The following is a 17,977-nucleotide window of genomic DNA, read 5'->3' as shown; positions in this document are numbered from 1 at the left end:
CTTGGTTCAGATAAGGTGTATATAGTGGTTCATTGATACTTGGTAAACCCTTTTGCCTAGTTACCCCTTTTTGATTTATTTTTGTTAGAAAGTTCTAAAATCAATTAACTGACCGCGGAAAAAAATACTTCCTATGGAAATACTCCTTAGTAGATCTTAGGTTTATACCAGTGGAAACATTTCCCGAGTCTACCAGTCAAGGAAACCCCTCTGACGAGAATCCTATTCCTTTTCCTTCTTTTGGAAATATCGGTTCTCCTTATATGGCAACATTATCCCTTCCTGGATTGACCATTGGTCTGCTAGTTTGGTTATTTTCAACCTCAGTGATTCTGAGTGTCCAAACTACTTTTTAATTGAGTTCTTCTCCAACTGAACAACATCAATATCATGTTGACCCTAAAGTTGACCCCTCACCTTCTTTGCCTATTTATTCACCCCGTTCTTCCTCCTAGTGAAAGCCTGGATTCTAGTAGCCAGGAAGATAAGAAGAAGAAAAGGACGAAGAATAAGAAGCAAAATAAGCAACGAGGCAACCAAAAAACCATTGCTAAGGATGCAACCGATGTAGAAAAATCTTATAATTAGCCCCAGAAAGTGAAATCCCCTTGCATGTTATGTAACGGTGACCACCTTCTTCGAAATTGTCCTGGTATTCCCAAGGTCTTAGAAATGTGGTCCATAGATTCACATTGACCTTTGTCATCAACCTATGGAGTTCATGCTGGAGATAAAACTTCAACTAGTAATAATAAAGCTCATGGGAAAAAGGTAAAAGTCAAATTTTCCTGTAAGTTGTGTGAAGGTAATCATCCCATTCACCTTTGTCCTCTTATGGATGAAGCTTTGAAAGATTTGGAAAAACTTACAGCTTCTCATCCTCGTCTTCAGGCTAGGTATCGAAAGCTTTCCCCTGATCCTTCACTAGTTGATCAAAAGTCATCTTTGGTCAACCCCACTCTCTCTGAAAGTGAGTCTCGTGAGTCCATTCTCAACCAACCATTGGTTGAGAAAACGGTAGACTTGGCTCCACCTTCAGTTAACCGTACCTTTTCGGTAGAGAGTGAACCTCATACTGCTTAGGTTCTTCTGGTTTCTTTAGTTTCGAATGAATTGGATGGAAATCCCTCCGTTCTCGAGGTTCATGGTCATAAACGAGTGCGCATCTAGTAGTATTTTGTCCTCAACTGCTTGGCAAGCTTTAGGTTCTCCTCAACTTGTCCCAGTCATCCAGAACCTGTTAGCTTTTAATAGAGGAACCAGTCAACCGTTAGGGATCCTTCCTAAGTTACCTATTACTTTGGGAGGAAAGACTGTCTATATAGACGTGATGGTTGTCCAAGGCCCATTGGATTTTAATCTACTTCTTGGCTGTGACTATGTTTACGTCATGTGAGCTCTTCTTTCTTCTCTCTTTCTAGTGATGTGTTTCCCGCATGAAGGAAGCATTGTGGTCATTGATCAACTTACATTCATTGGTCCTAAATCAACTCCCAATCAACCATCATCCCTAAGTGGTTCTTATGTACAAGCGGTATCTCCCCCTGCCACAGGTTAATTACGTGGTCACCCGTTTCATGCCCACATCTACTTGTGATCTAGTAGGTGATGTAGTATGCCATGTACTGGGGGCATTGGAGCCCGATTTTTCCATTGGATCCGTGGACATGTATCTCTTTCAGAGTGTTTTTCTCCCATTTTATGAGAATGTCTTGGAAGCCATGGCCTCTTTCGGTCTATGATCAAGGGTTTGGAGCAAAGTTCCTTGTCTTGTGTCAAGCTCATTAAAAAATGAAACAAGGACAATGAGAATAGTTCTTTTACTATGTCAACCTCATTAAAAAATGAAATAGGTCCCCATGAGGATAGTTCTTTTACTATGCCAGCCTAGTTAAAAAATCAAATAGGTGTCATGATAAAAGTTCTTTTACTTGTGTCAAGCTCGTTAAAAAATGAAACAAGGTGTCATAAGCATGGTCCTTTTCCTGTGTCAAGCTCATTAAAAAATGAAACAAATCCCCTTCTAATTCGAGTCTTTGATTAGATCTCGCAAAATCCCAGTAGAGTCTTTCACTTGACCTCGTAAGTGAACTTTCATTCCATCTAGCTATTAGTAACAAGTAGTCTACTTAGGTGAATGAAATGAAGCTTCGGGGGCATGTACCTTGAATTGAGTCATTATACCGGGGCATGCAAACTTATCTCAGGCATAGTTTATCTTTGTTTCAAGCTTGTGTAAAAATGAAACCAAATCTAAGCATAGTTTTTTCTCATGATTCAAGCTTGTGAAAAATGAAACCATCTTCAAGTATACTCAAGCATAGTTTCCCATGTTTCAATCTTGTGTAAAAATGAAACCATTCCCAATTTACCTCTCGTGATTTCCGTTTTATCAGCCTGTTTTTGCTAGATGAGCATTGGTTTGTCCATTCCATCGCCACCATCTCTTTGGTCAATCATTCACCTTCACTTGGTTGTTTTACCCTTGCCTGAGGAACATTTGCGATGAGTGGTCTTATTAGCCACCCCCCTGACCTTTACATGTTTTGAGCAGTTCCATCATGACCAGAACTAGTTGCTATCCTTTTATACCACTCGTTCCTCTAGGTGGAGTCCTCTTTCAGCTATTTTCAGACTTCGAAAAATGAAAATATTGCCAAGTACTTGTCATTTCAAACTCGTCAAAGTAAATGAAATTATGTCTACTTAGTATAAGTTTAACCCTTTTCTGGACTGAGATAGACTATTGTACGAAAAAGGAATACCTTAGTCGAACATGGCTAGGATGTTCTCTCGAATATTATTTTCTACCTTTTCGGGTTCGAGAGACAAATTACAAAAAGGGACCTGATGGAATTTTCTTTTTTGTATCTTTTTCAAACTCTCTAAATATGAAAAAGACACTGAGTTACTCTTCCGTCGGACTCGTAAAAATTAAACGACGAAAGACTTGTCACCATGATGAGACTAATTTTCTCCTTCCTAGGACTCGTAAAACTTACTAGGATGGATTCATTCGAAGAATGAACTTATACGACAAGCATATGCTATCCCATTCAAGCTTGTGATTAAAAATAATTGGGGTAGTCAGTAGAAATAGTGGGGAAAAAGTGAAAGTGAAACATCTCTTGTATAGGCAGCATGTCGCTCTTGAACATGACACTCATCTATTTCTCGTGTCAAGTTTGGGATATCCTCACTCAGTCACTTGTCCTTCTAGGTTTGGGTGATCCATTTTTCCTCTCATCTGGCTATTCCACTTCGTCATCACGACCCTTGGTCCTATGTTGAGTCAAATGCTGCCACATTGTGGAGTCGTGTTGCCGATATGTTAAAGAGAAGTCCTATCTGCAGTTTACTACCTATACAATGCCTAACCTTTTGCCACAGTCCTGGATCATACTCGTTTATTCCACTTCATTCCTTGTTTCATGTCGATGGTGAGGGAATCATTATGGCCCTCCTTCGACGGGTCATTTCCTGTCGACTTCAGCTTATTATCCAGGAAAATGACTTAGCTACTCCCTTTCAGTACCTTAGAGCTTGCATGCCTTAATGGCAAGTTCTTCACATTCGACGACATGCTTTCATCATTGGCATTCGATCAAGCAATTACCAAACATACACCACATTAATATCACAAGAAATAAAGAACACAATATATAGGATCTAAGCTAGGGCGAAAACCCCACAAGGGGGAAAACCGATAAAAATTATTTCTTATAGAATCAAATCAAAATGAGATATCCAACACCCATGACCATAAAAATACTCCAACCCTCAAGATGCCAATTCAAACCCTCCTTCCACATAGAAAATCCATCAACAACAAAATACCAACAACATGTACAACATCAGGAACAATCTTTCAACAAGAGATGTGTCATGGAAAAACTATCACATATCCAAGAAAATCTTCCTTTGCATATGCAAACTTTAGACTTCGACCTCCATTGACTTCACCCTTCTTCTTGATTTATTTCAGATCAGATCACGCGCATTAGTTGTCCACAAATAAGCTCAATTCACCCTCTATTTATATTGTCCAGAGGGGTTCAGAGACATGTCTCTTCTCGAGCAGGGCCGACTGGACAAGTAGGGTTGAATTAACATCTTGAGGTGAGTTTGACTCAAATTAAATCTTTGAAATTATATTTTCCAGGCTATAAATAAGCCTTTGACTTTGACCAATGCAAATAATAATAAGCATGAAGAACATGCTATAATAAAATAATAATTTGACTACAACATGAAACCCATGCTTCGAAAAATATGTATTTCTTTTTCTTCTTTTTGTTTTTACATGAAATATATAATCACACAAATATAAATGATAATTATGAAGACTGAACCTAGTTACCTTTTTCAACACTCTCTCTTAACTAGGGAGGTATTCATAATTACACACTAGGATACGAGGATACTCTCAAATTGAAATATTCTCATAAGAAGAGTAAGATTGATAAGCCATCATTAAACATAGCACAATGCTAGGAGGCAAATATTTAGACACCATCACCACATCATCTCAAGGCACATACCCCATCCATATGTTCACCAGGGATATCCTTACAAGACTATTCTTATCTTGGATTCACAATCCTAAAAAACAATCGGTCCTCTTCGACTACTCTTATATTGGATACCTTGACCTATCCTCGAAGAGTATCGGTCCACGTGACTACTACCTATCTTGGATTCCAAATCCTAAAGGAGTATCAGTCCCAAATGCTTATCAAATCCTACATTCTCCCTACCAGTGCCTACACTAGACTTACGACTGTTGGTTCTGGCCTAGTGCATGACACATGGAGAATACAGTGTCCACCATTACACCCTCTCAACCTGGGAGGATATCCTTACTCCCTCCCAACCAGAGAGACATTATCATAAGTCTTATCTTATCTTATACTTCATAGATACATCAAATATTTGTTCTTCCATGGAGATATAGTTGTAGTTGTAGGGTTTGTTTCTCGCATTACATCATACTTGAGCTTGGAATTTCCTAGATGTCAAACATTTTAAGAAGCAAAATTATTTCACATTCTATCTCCATGATAGGGTTTCTTGGCTCCTAACAACATCACATCGTATCAAACTTTGACCTTTATGGATCTCAACAATCTTCATGCAACTTTCTCATCAAATGGTTTATCTACCATCTTCAAGGAGCCAAACTTCCTCATAGCTCTTAGCACATGCCTTCTATCCTTCATAACAAAGTTTTGCCTCATATTATTCAATTAGTCATATTAGCTTTCAAAATATCAATTCTTCCCTCATGATATTTCAATCCATCATTAGGTCTCTCTACTCAATCCATGTGCTCCCAAATTGAATCAAACAGTTGTTGGTGTTACACAATATTTTGTCACAACTCCTGCACTTCCCAGTGTCATACCCCGGAGTGCCAAAACCTTGACAACCATGTAGTGTACGCATCCTGATATACAATCTAGATCCTCCTCGAAGAACTAATGAAAAGTTTCCTTGAGCCTTTCTTGAGAAAAATGAGCTCAAAACTCTAATTTCTGGGTCAGCGCAACTCTGACACTACCCTTTCATGCTGATGGTAGGTTGCACCATATGAGCCTCACGCTGCCAGCACATTTTTTGCCTGGATAATCGCATTGAAACCCAAAAATCAAGTTTTCCCAAAGTCATGAATTAACACATTTAATTCAATGCGCACTTGCAAAGTGCAAAAGAGAAAAAATTAAGAAGTCTGAAACAAATTGCTTTCTAGTTAATGCTTGGTTTGACGAGGAATGCAAAAAGGCAAGGAGAATGTGGAAAAATTCAAACAAGGATAACATAAAGCTCAAAGCATACAAGCAGTTGTTAAGCAAGAAAAAGGCCGATTTAATGGTTTCAAGGAGGGAAGAACTGATCTTCATTGGGAAAAATAATCCCAAATTATTTTGGAAGGAGCTCCAACCGAAAAAGATAAAAATTGGAAATAATATTATAGCTTCTAAATGGTTTGACTATGTAAGACAACTTTATGAGTAGGTTCCTAAGGTTGACCCTCCCCCCTTGGTCAACACTCATACTGCACTCTTCACAGTGCAAGAGGTAGAGATGGGTATCAAGAAGTTGGGTGTTGGAAAAGCAAAAGACTTAGCTGAACTCCAAGCAGAATATCTAAAGTGGGGCTCAAAGATTCTTGCACCTCACATTACAAAAATCTTCAACAACATCATACAACAAGGGCTCCCCACAAATTGGACAACTAGTTTGGTAATACCTCTTTTCAAGAGCAGTGACGTCAATAATCCCTCCAATTATAGGACCATCATGATAAACCCTTTGTTTGCAAAGCTATTTGGAAGCATCCTAGAAAACAAAATTAGCAAATGGGCAAAAGAAAGAGATAAACGTGCTAAAGGGCAAGCAGGTTTTAGACCTAAACATTCAACAGTTAGTTCCTTATGATATCTTGCTAAGTGAAACAGGGACTGCTCCTATTGAAGCAATTGCTATGGTGCGAGTCATAAGGTATTTAAAAAAAATTGAGCAAATGGAAGAGGGTAGATGGCCTAAGGTTGTCTTTAATGATAGATTACACAAGAGCAAAAAAAACTTGGATGGAGCAAAATAAAAAATGGTTTAGTAAATGGGGCATTTGCTTGAACGCGTGTCCCATAAACAACAAAGAGATAAAAGCTTTTGTTATGGAAAAGTTCCACAAGCGTACTTGGGATAAGGAGCTAGGAAGAAAGAAAAATTATTATATTGAAGTGTTTAATCCCACTCATAGTCATCAACCAAAAGCATACATAGAGGCCAATATCTCTTGGAGAGCCAAAATTCTAATTTCTTAGTTAAGGACTAATTCTCATCAACTTCGTTGTGAAACAGGGTGCTGGAAAAGGCCAAAGGAAGTGTGGGAGGAAAGAGTATGCATTTTTTATTCTTCCAGAAAAGTGAAAACAGAAAAACATTTCATTTTAGAATGTGAGGCTTTCAAAGACAACAGGGAAAGTTATGCAGATATGCTGGCAGCTAGCTCTTGGGATAATCTATTTAGCGAGGGATTTGTCGAGGAGCTAAGAGCATTTATTTTGAAGCTTTACAGAAAAGGGGTTGAAACATCAAGTAGATGAAGAAGCAATCTGTCCCATAGGCTATCGTTAGCCTCGTGGACGTTAAAATAATTTAGCTAAGGGTTTTAGTCGCGCTACTGAAGTTGAGAACCAAGTCCTCCAACCTTCACGAGTAGCAAAATAATCAATTCCAAGATGTCCTAAAATGATTTGCTTTCCCTCATTTTATAGATCTAATGGATTCCTTTCCAACTTTCTAGAAACACTTTATTTTATTATTTTTTCTAGAAAATTCTCCTTTTTATTTTAGTTAAGTGACTTTTATTTTATTTTATTTAAATCACTTTTCCTCTTAGGTTATGTTTAAGCATTTTCCTCTTTTTATTTAATTATTGACTAATTAAAGTCACTTTAATATAGGAAAATGGTAAATCTATCTCTATAATCTCTCCGGCCACTAAAAATTAGTTTTCACAATCCCATCCTGTAGATCTCTTCGTTCCGGTTCTAACGAGCTATTACCCTAAGGCGTTTCAAATACTCTTCCCAAGATGACACTTTAAGAATATTTAATTAACATATGCTCAATAATAAAGAGAATTGTCAGAATGCAGCAAAACCAAGAATAAGTTGTGTGTGGAATTGACCGTGATGATGAATTATGCTAAGTGAGGTGAACTTTGTAAGATGCCATAAGACTTCTTCCCAAAATGACACTTTAAGCATATTTAATTAACATACTCTCAATAATAAAGAGAATTGTCAGAATGCAGCAAAACCAAGAATAAGTTGTGTGTGGAATTGACCGTGATGATAAATTATGCTAAGTGAAGTGAACTTCGTCAGATGCCATAAGACTCCTCCAAAACCCTTCAGGCCGAAATTTCGCTCTCCCATGACCAAGTTGTCACCAACCTTGGAAATCCATCTTAGTCACATGATAAGGGACAATGAAAATGAGGACATTACATATAATGTCATAACCACTAATCACATTTGAAGGGATACCCTTATTTCAAGTTGAAGGGTATATTTTCATCTAAGCGTTCCATTATAAATATTTGCACAAGTAATTATACTTGAAATAACAAGAATAAACTAAATATACATTTCAAAATAAAAATTATCTTAAACAAATTATTACCCTTCAAAATTTTTACAATGTTAAAAATCAACAACCTATGGAACATATAAGTTATATTATTAGTATAAAATAATAATCGTCATACTGGTTGGTTTTAATCTTATAAAATTAATTACAACAAATTCTTAATAAAAGACGAAAAGATGCAAGAGCACATGCATATGGATACATTTAACACAAAAATATTATCTTGGAAACCCAAACAAGAAAAACCAAAAAGATTTGTCATATTATATCTTTACTATATATATATATATATATATTCATTTGGTGTCCATAAATCCTCAGTCCATTAACCCTTGATTACAATACAAACATTATTCCTTAACTAGCTCAACCATATAAATTAAACATTTGGTAAATGTTGATAGACATCAATCATAATCCATATCAAAACATTTATTGCATGATACATCTCTTGTCATTAAAATTTTAAAAATAAATCATAAAATCTAATTAATTATAACTTTATTTAAAATTATTCGTAATAAGAATTAATATAAAATTAAAGATATATACATTTGAAAAGACATGGAACAAGATTATTAACCATGTAGATTTACTTCCACATTACTATGGAGATTCTCAATTTGTGAATAAATTTTGTTACAATACCATGAACCAATACCCTAGCTTATTAATACCACATGCCCAAAAAACTATAATTCACTCCATATGACATTTTTTTAATTAATCAATTTAATTAAAACGGAAAGAATCACATAGCTACTTTGTAAATAAATTTCAACCTTTGATTTGTGTATACTACTATAACTAGTGAAGTCATATAAATTGAATGCCTAATAAACATGGTAGACATCAATCCATAATAAACATCAACACACTTGTTTCATTATACATCTCGTGTTGCTAAAATAAAAAAAAAAAATCATTAAAATTAACTAAATTATACTTTTATTTAAAATTATTATTATTACTGATATAAATAATCAATATATAAGTTAAAAATATATATCTTTAAAAAAACATGTGAGAGGATTATTAACCATAATTTTTTTTTTTTTTGATATCTAGCTGAATTGGCAACAACGGTGGTATCATACTCGCATTACACGGGGTCGAATCCCACCGGCTGCCACTATAACAGCTAGGAGGAACCACCCAACCCGCAAGGAACAACCCCTCAGGATAAGACGAGACATGAACCCATGACCTGCATAGCGGCACGAACGACTTAGCAGACCGTTTGCTGACCACGAGACCAAACCTGTCACGCCCCTACATTGGCAGTAATCTTCCAACCGCACTATAGTGAGGTGCGACACCACCAAACACTTTCTTTTCACCAATACTTATGTTCATGGACTATGCCTAACATTCGTACTTAGTTTATTTTTCATTACCAAGTATTATCTTTGTCCTTTATACAAATGAAAACCCATACACATTCATCATCAACAACAATTAACACATATACAATTGCACAACAGTATAAAGGGAGGGGCAAATCCCTGCAATATAAGTCTACCCGAATCAATATATATAATCATATTTTATAAGGACATGTTAAATCTTGGGAAACCCCAAATTTACACTTAGCCAAATTTCCAACTTTCGGCAAACTTGGTTGCCCAGCTCGTCGGCGCCTCCGCACGGTCGCCGCACGACTTACCAACTCTTCGTTCACCTCATCGCACGATCGAGTCAATTGCCCAACTTGAGCGCGCCTCGTCGTAACCAAGTCGCCACACACGGGCGCCTCCTCACGAGTCACACCTTTGTTCACAACTTCAACACTTCACCATTTCCATTGTTTCGTCATGCACGACGCGCCCTACCCGAGTCGCCCGTCTGCACGATCCTTCATTTCGGCGTGCACGGCGCGCCCTCGCTCGGCCGCCTGTACGCACGACTTTCTCACCCGAGTCACCCGCCCGAGTTTCTCACCTGAGTTCGTTCGCCTGCGCCTTCACCTAAACTCGTTCACCCAAACGAATTCACTCGAGTCGCCACACGACTTCACCCGAACTCGTTCACCCAAACGAATTCACCCAAGTCACCACATGACTTCACCCGGGTCGCCCAACAACTTCACTCGAGTCTGCCCGAACGACCTCACTCGGTTCGCCTGAACGACCTCACCCGAGTTTTCTGCCTGATGACCTTGCCCAAGTTTCTTGCCCGACGACCTCGCCCGAGTTCTGCCTGAATGACCTCGCCCGAGTTCTCTGCACGAGTTTCTCACCCGACTTTTCTGCACGAGTTTCTCACCCAACTTTTTTGCACGAGTTTTTCACCTGAGTTCTGCTTGTCGTGCGGGCTCATCCGTAACCGTAGAACTCCTTGATCAAACTTGTGTTGATCGAATGATGATCGATGCTTTTGCCTACACAAATGCACCATTAATATATATGGGTGGGTGGCGGGTTGTGTCACCCGGTCGACCCACGCCCAACGCCCAAGCTGACTCGTTCATAATGTGTTGTCTCGCCTAGGAGGAGGGTCGGCCCGCCCAACTCATGGGACCGCCCCCTCAACTCGCCCAACACCTTATAAACTCATTCTTGGCTCGTTCACTTTGCATTTCGCACATGCTCCTCGCACACACTTCGCACAGTGAAGGTGACTCGGACTGCAGGTCCTTACATCCTCCCCCACCTGAAGTCATTGTCGTCCTCGACAATATCTCGTCCCGGCAACCATCTGTCACCGAGATATCCATACCAAGGCATACACCCTATCGGTATGTCATACATCGAAAAATGATCTCAATCCATGATCATCAACCACCCTTTCACAATCTCCACATGCTGCTCCCTATCGTGGAATGTTGGCCCCTCCATCTCGAGCTACATGCTTCCTGCAACATATCGTGTTGACCCCATCATGTCATCATGTGAACCGCTGCCATGATACTCCAACACAATGCTAACACATCTCTGTACATGCCGCAACCCCCATGTTTGAACTAGTTGGGTAGCTAATCCAACCGTCACGCTCAATCCATGAGAATGTACATCCTCATGCCATCATCAGTCGTTTCTCTGAACATCCTGTCACATCCTCAACTCGATCAAGAATCCATCTCCATATAAGTAAGCCATGCTTAGGTCCATGAAGTAGTTTCCATCTCATCTGCAACATGCTGTCCATGATGTTTGGTGTCAATGTGCTGCATGAAATCAGTCGCATCTATCCCAGCATCATCCATTTGCAAAACATCCATCTCCCCAAAGTGAAGAGATCATCTCATCAAAGCCTGACTCTCGATGTGCCACATCCAGGTTCGTGAAGCAACCTTCATCACATCTGTAATGTACCATCCCTCAAGTCTGCCATAGAAACAAGTATACACCTGTCTCATCTATCCATGTGCTGCCCATGATCATAGATCAATCAGCTCCCATGTGTCAAAGGTAGTTAAGTCTCGGCTCAACCCATGCCAAAGTTTTGTCACCAAGGCATCATCATCGCTATAACTCCATTACTCCAAAGTGTCTCATATCAATCCTCCACATCAAGTCACTCTTCCAAGCCACACCCATAAATGTACTCGAAAGTATGCATCCCATTTTGCATCAAAGTTTCTGACCTCAGCTCCTCAATGCGTCAGATCCTCCAAGTCCACCATATATGAAGTCCCCAAAAGTCACAACGATCTCATGTCATCATGAGCTCCATGATCCATCTCCAACCAACACTCTAGCAAGCATACAAGTCTCGGCCCAAAGGTCTCTACAAGATGCCTCAGCTCTCCATGTATTAGGAATTCTCCATAGTATGCTCACAACTCCATTCAAGTCCATGGTCTTGTTGTACAAGAGTGCACAACCTCTCCATCGTCCCATAAATAATAAGTATCCATGTCACACCAACAAATCTACCTGCACAACATCCCTGCCTTGGCACTTTTCATTGGATGCCCATAAGTGACACCTCTACAAGTGCTCCTGCATAATGTCCTTGCATAAGACTGCCATGCTCCATGTCTCCAACCTGATGTCCATGACTAAATTGCCCATGTTGTCCAACCAAGTAGACCCATCACAACAATTGGTCATCCCCATCCAAGTCTGCAATCTTCGGTCTAGTGAACTCGGTCACCCAACCATATCATCATCACATGAGTCTCTCCATCATAGCTCCCCCACTAAAGGTTCCACCAAGACTTGCTCTTGGTCTTGGCCACGAGAACTCCACCCAAGCATCATCATACCAAAGTGTGTGCCCTCCTCTAATATGTCCATGAGTCATGCTGGGCACTTAGCCAATTCTCCATGTGGCTAAAGCATGACCCAATCCTCCACAACGATCATCATGTTCCTCCCTTATCACGGGCCTTTGTACCTTCTACCACAAAGTCACAAACAACCCCAACAAGTCCTGCAACAGTCAACAATCCTTGCTTCTCCATACAAGGTCTCATCGTAGAAATCCATGGTGAGATGTTCCCTTGCATAGGCAAATTGACTTTGCTCTTCCCTACATACGGTTCATCTACCAAATGCTCAAGTGAAACACAAGTATCAATAATACTTACATCATCATCATGAGGCTCCTCCATGCGAGTCTCCCCATCCATCCATGTCTGCAAACTGCATGATCCTGGTCCAACTTGATCAATCTCAAGTTCATCCTCCATTGTTGTCACATCTGCAACATCCTCGTATTGGTCCTTGAGTTCTTCAAGTTCTTCTTTGATCTTCAAACAACCTTCTCGAATCATCATGTTCTCGGCCTTCATCGAAGCCCATTCAAAACTCCATCTGCTCATCTGTTCCAATACCTTATATCGGAAAGCTTCACCTGCATCACAACGAGATTCACCTGCCATAGGTTATTCTACCATCTCGGCCATCCACTTTCCTGCAACCTGAATTACCCTTCAGATTTCTTCACCATTCACCAGGTTCTCGGCAAAACTGAACCAGCTCTTGATTTCACCTGTTGGTGAGATCAGCTTCCTTCACTTGCACTCCACCCGAATCAACTCCGATAAGCTCCTTCCGCAAATCCCCTTTGCACTTCACCAAGTTTCTTGCAAAACCTGGACTGGCTCTGATACCACCTGTCACGCCCCTACACTGGCGGTAATCTTCCAACTGCACTATAGCGAGGTGCGACACCACCGAACACTTTCTTTTCACCAATACTTATGTTCATGGACTACGCCTAACATTCGTACTTAGTTTATTTTTCGTTACCAAGTATTATCTTTGTCCTTTATACAGATGAAAACCCATACACATTCATCATCAACAATAATTAACACATATACAATTGCACAACAGTATAAAGGGAGGGGCAACTCCCTGCAATATGAGTTTGCCTGAATCAATATATATAATCTTCTTTTATAAGTACAAGTTAAATCTTGGGAAACCCCAAATTTACACTTAGCCAAATTTCCTACTTTCGGCAAACTCGGTTGCCCAGCTCGTTGGCGCCTCCGCACGGTCGCCACATGACTCACCAACCCTTCGTTCACCTCATCGCACGATCGTGTCGTTTGCCCAACTTGGGCGCGCCTCGTTGTAACCAAGTCGCCACAGACGGGCGCCTTCGCACGAGTCACACCTCCGTTCACAACTTCAACACTTCACCGTTTCCACCATTTTGTTGTGCACGATGCACCCTACCTGGGTCGCCCATCCGCACGATCCTTCGTTTCGGCGTGCACAGCGCGCCCTCGCCCGGCCACCCGTTCGCACGATCCTTCGTTTCGGCGTGCACGGCGTGTCCTCGCCTGGCCGCTCGTCTGCACGGCTTTCTCACCCGAGTCACCCGCTCGAGTTTCTCACCCGAGTTCGTTCGCCTGCGCCTTCACCCGAACTCGTTCACCCAAATGACTTCAACCGAGTCGCCACACGACTTCACCCGGGTCACCCAACGACTTCACCCGAGTCCATCCGAATGAGCTCACCCGGTTCGCCCGAACGATCTCACCCGAGTTTTCTGCCCGACGACCTCGCCCGAGTTTCTTGCCCGACGACCTCGTCTGAGTTCTACCTGAATGACCTCGCCCGAGTTTTCCCTAAACGACCTCACCCAAGTTCTCTGCACGAATTTCTCACTCGACTTTTCTGCACGAGTTTCTCACCTGACTTTTCTGCACGAGTTTCTCACCGGAGTTTTCTGCACGAGTTTTTTCACCCGAGTTCTGCCCGTTGTGCGGGTTCATTCGCAACCGCATAAGTCCTTGATCGAACTCGTGTTGATAAAATGATGATCGATGCTTTTGCCTCCACAAACGCACCATTAATATATACGGGTGGGTGGTGGGTTGTGTCACCTGGCCGACCCACACCCAACAGTCAAGCCGACTCGTCCACAATGTGTTGTCTTGCCCAGGAGGAGAGTCGGCTCGCCCAACTCGTGAGACCACCCCCTCAACTCGCCCAACACCTCTATAAACTCGTTCTTGGCTCATTCACTTTGCATTTCGCACATGCTCCTCGCACACACTTCGCATAGTGAAGGTGACCCGGATCGCAGGTCCTTACAAAATCCCTGCGGGCTATTAACCATAAATATTCACCTCCACTTTAATTTGTAAATAAATGTTGTTACAATACCATGAGAAATACCATGGGTTATCAATATGGCATACCCAAAAAACCATAACTCATTTCATATGACATTTTCCCATATTAACTTTTTTCAAATCAATGAATTTAATTAAAAGGGAAAAAATGGCATAACTAGAGATAAATCTCAACCTTTGATTTGTGTATACTATTAAAAACATTCTAGAATATTGTCGAGTTATTTATTTTTTAACAGGAATGAGTAGAAATTATATTAAATCTATGCCCAATCATAACAAAAGCACAACAAAATTAACAATATTCTCATCATCTTGTAAATCCCTTGAATTTTCCAAGGACATTCTTACTGCACTACATATTATGACAAAATACAAAACAACCCTAAAGGACAAAAATTGTCAAACAAGAAGTAGAATTTACAGGACAACATATATCAATTACCATTGTCTTCCTCTCGATTTGTTGGCCAATTAAGGTCCAGGCACTGCCCACTCTAGTTCCCAGAGTCATTGTCATTGTCATTGAGCTTCTCATTCAAGAGGTTAATTTGGTCTTGGAGATTCACAAACTGGCTATGAAGGGCCTCCAACTTCTCATATTGCTTGGGCCAATTTTGCTTTCAAAGATTGGTTTTCCTGTAGAACTTGCACACCAATGTGCACTTGATCCTGAGGATTTATGATAATTAGGTTCACCTAGAGTACATCGACTTTCTGCCTCATCTGATTGATTGTGTCCAAGCAGAAACAATTGATTCGTCTTGAATCATTTCTAGTGCTTGGCAGTCTAAAGTGATTTCTCCACCTTATACCACCTACCATCCTCCTAATTCTAGCACCTACATTCCTTGACCCTATCTTTGCTCTTTATGAGTATTATCCAAGACACCACATACTACCAGGTCAACGATGAGCCTATGCAGGGATAAAGGCGATTCACATGCAACAAGGACCTACCAGTTCATCCCGTCCACTCCCTTATCATAGCAATTCCTTTCTGCAAGGCAACCAAAAGGCCTAAGCCTAGCCTTATTAGGCAGAAGCCCTCCCCTTCGAACCAAAGAAAGAGGATTTGAAAGTTACTTTATCACCAACCCGAAGGCGCAATTGACATGCTTATGAAGATAAATTGACAAATAATTCAAGACAAAATTGACTGAGAGACCTGCAATTAAAAATTGAGAATCACTTACCTAGATCTACCATGGAGAACATATGATATGCCATAAACACTAACGCTTCCTCACTGGGATTACCAAGTTCTGCACATTTGTCAGTTTATCTAACTCACGAGTAGCGTAAATTCCTTTAGAGAGACATTCAGAGTGCATAATCCGAACCCATTTGGGAAAAATCTCCTCCCGACGAGCTTGAGAGTTAGAATTATGCATACAATTACCAATCCCACTAACAGAGCTTAGTTCAAAATGAGGGGCAAGATTGGCTATGAGACTAAATAGAGCCATGCATGCCTGACATTTCCGTGGAGGCCACAAACTATGCCAAAGCCAGTGACATATTCTCAAAACTAAAATGTCGACGCTCCTCTGCCCATTGAAGCTCTGATTCATGAATTTATGCCTCCTCTGCTTTACCCCATGTGTGTGAGGAGCTATGGGTGCATCACCATTCATAACCACCTGTTTACGAACTGTAATCATTAGTTGTGAGATTGCATCACCTTCTTGTTGTATCAAAATGCAAGATACCACAACATAACTCTGACTCCCTTCCACTTTTTAACTAATTTTACTCATGAACAAAATAATGTTATTAATGTTTTCCTTTTGGGATGAGACAATAATTTGGACATAGGCCTTAGGATCTTTCATTATAATACCCGGAACTTTGTTGTTACGGTAGATTGCATCAACCTTGTTCTCCATTGACTTCAAGCTGCCTAGCCTCGAGCTAGCATTAATGATTAACATTTTGATTTGATTTTGCTTTTTTTTTTCTTGGGATGTGAAAAAAGCTTTGTATGGGAATTCCTATAGAAGAGTTGTTATTCCATTTAGTAGATTTTTTAGGTAATTGTCTCGGGCCAAATTCTAGTATGTAGATGTTGAATAATAATGAGCAAGTCCCTAAGGATGGTAATGTTGGTTGCTAGAACAACTTTAGCTAGAAGAAAACCTTGCAGCAGACCATGTATTACTATCTAGTTTTTGACCATATATCTCAAACCCCAAGCATACATTGTTACCAATTTCCCATCGAGGTTGTACGAAACCCATTTCCCTCCCACCACCCCTTATTCTATGGAGGTTAAATCTGTACCATTCACCTAATAATTATTGATAATTAAATTAAAGCTGTGGAAACCTTATTCCAAAATAGACATGCCTATTGACATGAATATTCTAGAATATCATGTCCAGGTTTAATCTCTATTATCCACCTAATAATTATAGATAATCAAATTAAAATTTTAAAAGCCTCAATCCAAAATAAACAAGCTTATAATCAAAATCACATTACCTTGGACCACAATAATTGTGTGCCGTGAAACTGCCAAAAGCAAAAACCATGTGTGCCGAAAATAGCCAAAAACGGACATAAAATACCACCCCCACAAAATTCATTCGCTCTGCACCTACTATGATCCCAACCCCCCCACTATGCCCATCACATGCAAATCACCATGTGGTGCTAGTCATGAAAAAAAAATATAACACATGCACAACAATAATTCATAATTTTAAACGTAACATTTTTATGGGTTGTATAAATAAAAAATATAAATCATAAACAAGAAAGGCATACTTGTTTGAGCTTTGGGGGATTTCTGAAGGGTTAAAGATGACAATTTAAAGCTTTAAACACAATGTCAAAATCAAGCCTTTTTGTGGACACCCATGTAAGAGAGGATTTATTGTGTTCAACCATATGATAAGTGAGAATTACAACTTAGATTTATATCTCAAGCATATCATTATCACATTTTACCATGCGAGACATGTTTGTTGTAGGTTTCATTAGAAAAGAAGAAATTGTCCTAAACCTTGAGGCCTTTGTTGAAAGTGGGTAATTCTATCAAAACACTATAAAAACCATGAAGAGAGCCTTCTTTCTTTATATGGCTTAAATGACAAGCAAATCTAGCAGGTTTGCACCCATTTCTCAAATCTAGGCTAAGATGTCTATAATTTTGAGATTCATTAGGTTAATAAAAACACAAAGCTAGAGGAAATTTCTCACCAGGACCACTAAGCACATGGCTCTTACTAAGGACATTGATTGCTCACTCTATTTTTCAAACCATGCTAACATTTG

The sequence above is a fragment of the Pinus tabuliformis genome, chromosome 1_2, assembly GCF_031772625.1.
Source record: "Pinus tabuliformis cultivar Carrire ecotype Pingquan chromosome 1_2, CPIR1, whole genome shotgun sequence".
Taxonomy (NCBI): domain Eukaryota; kingdom Viridiplantae; phylum Streptophyta; class Pinopsida; order Pinales; family Pinaceae; genus Pinus; species Pinus tabuliformis.
The sequence above is the reverse complement of the archived record's forward strand: the minus strand, read 5'-3'. Positions refer to the sequence as shown.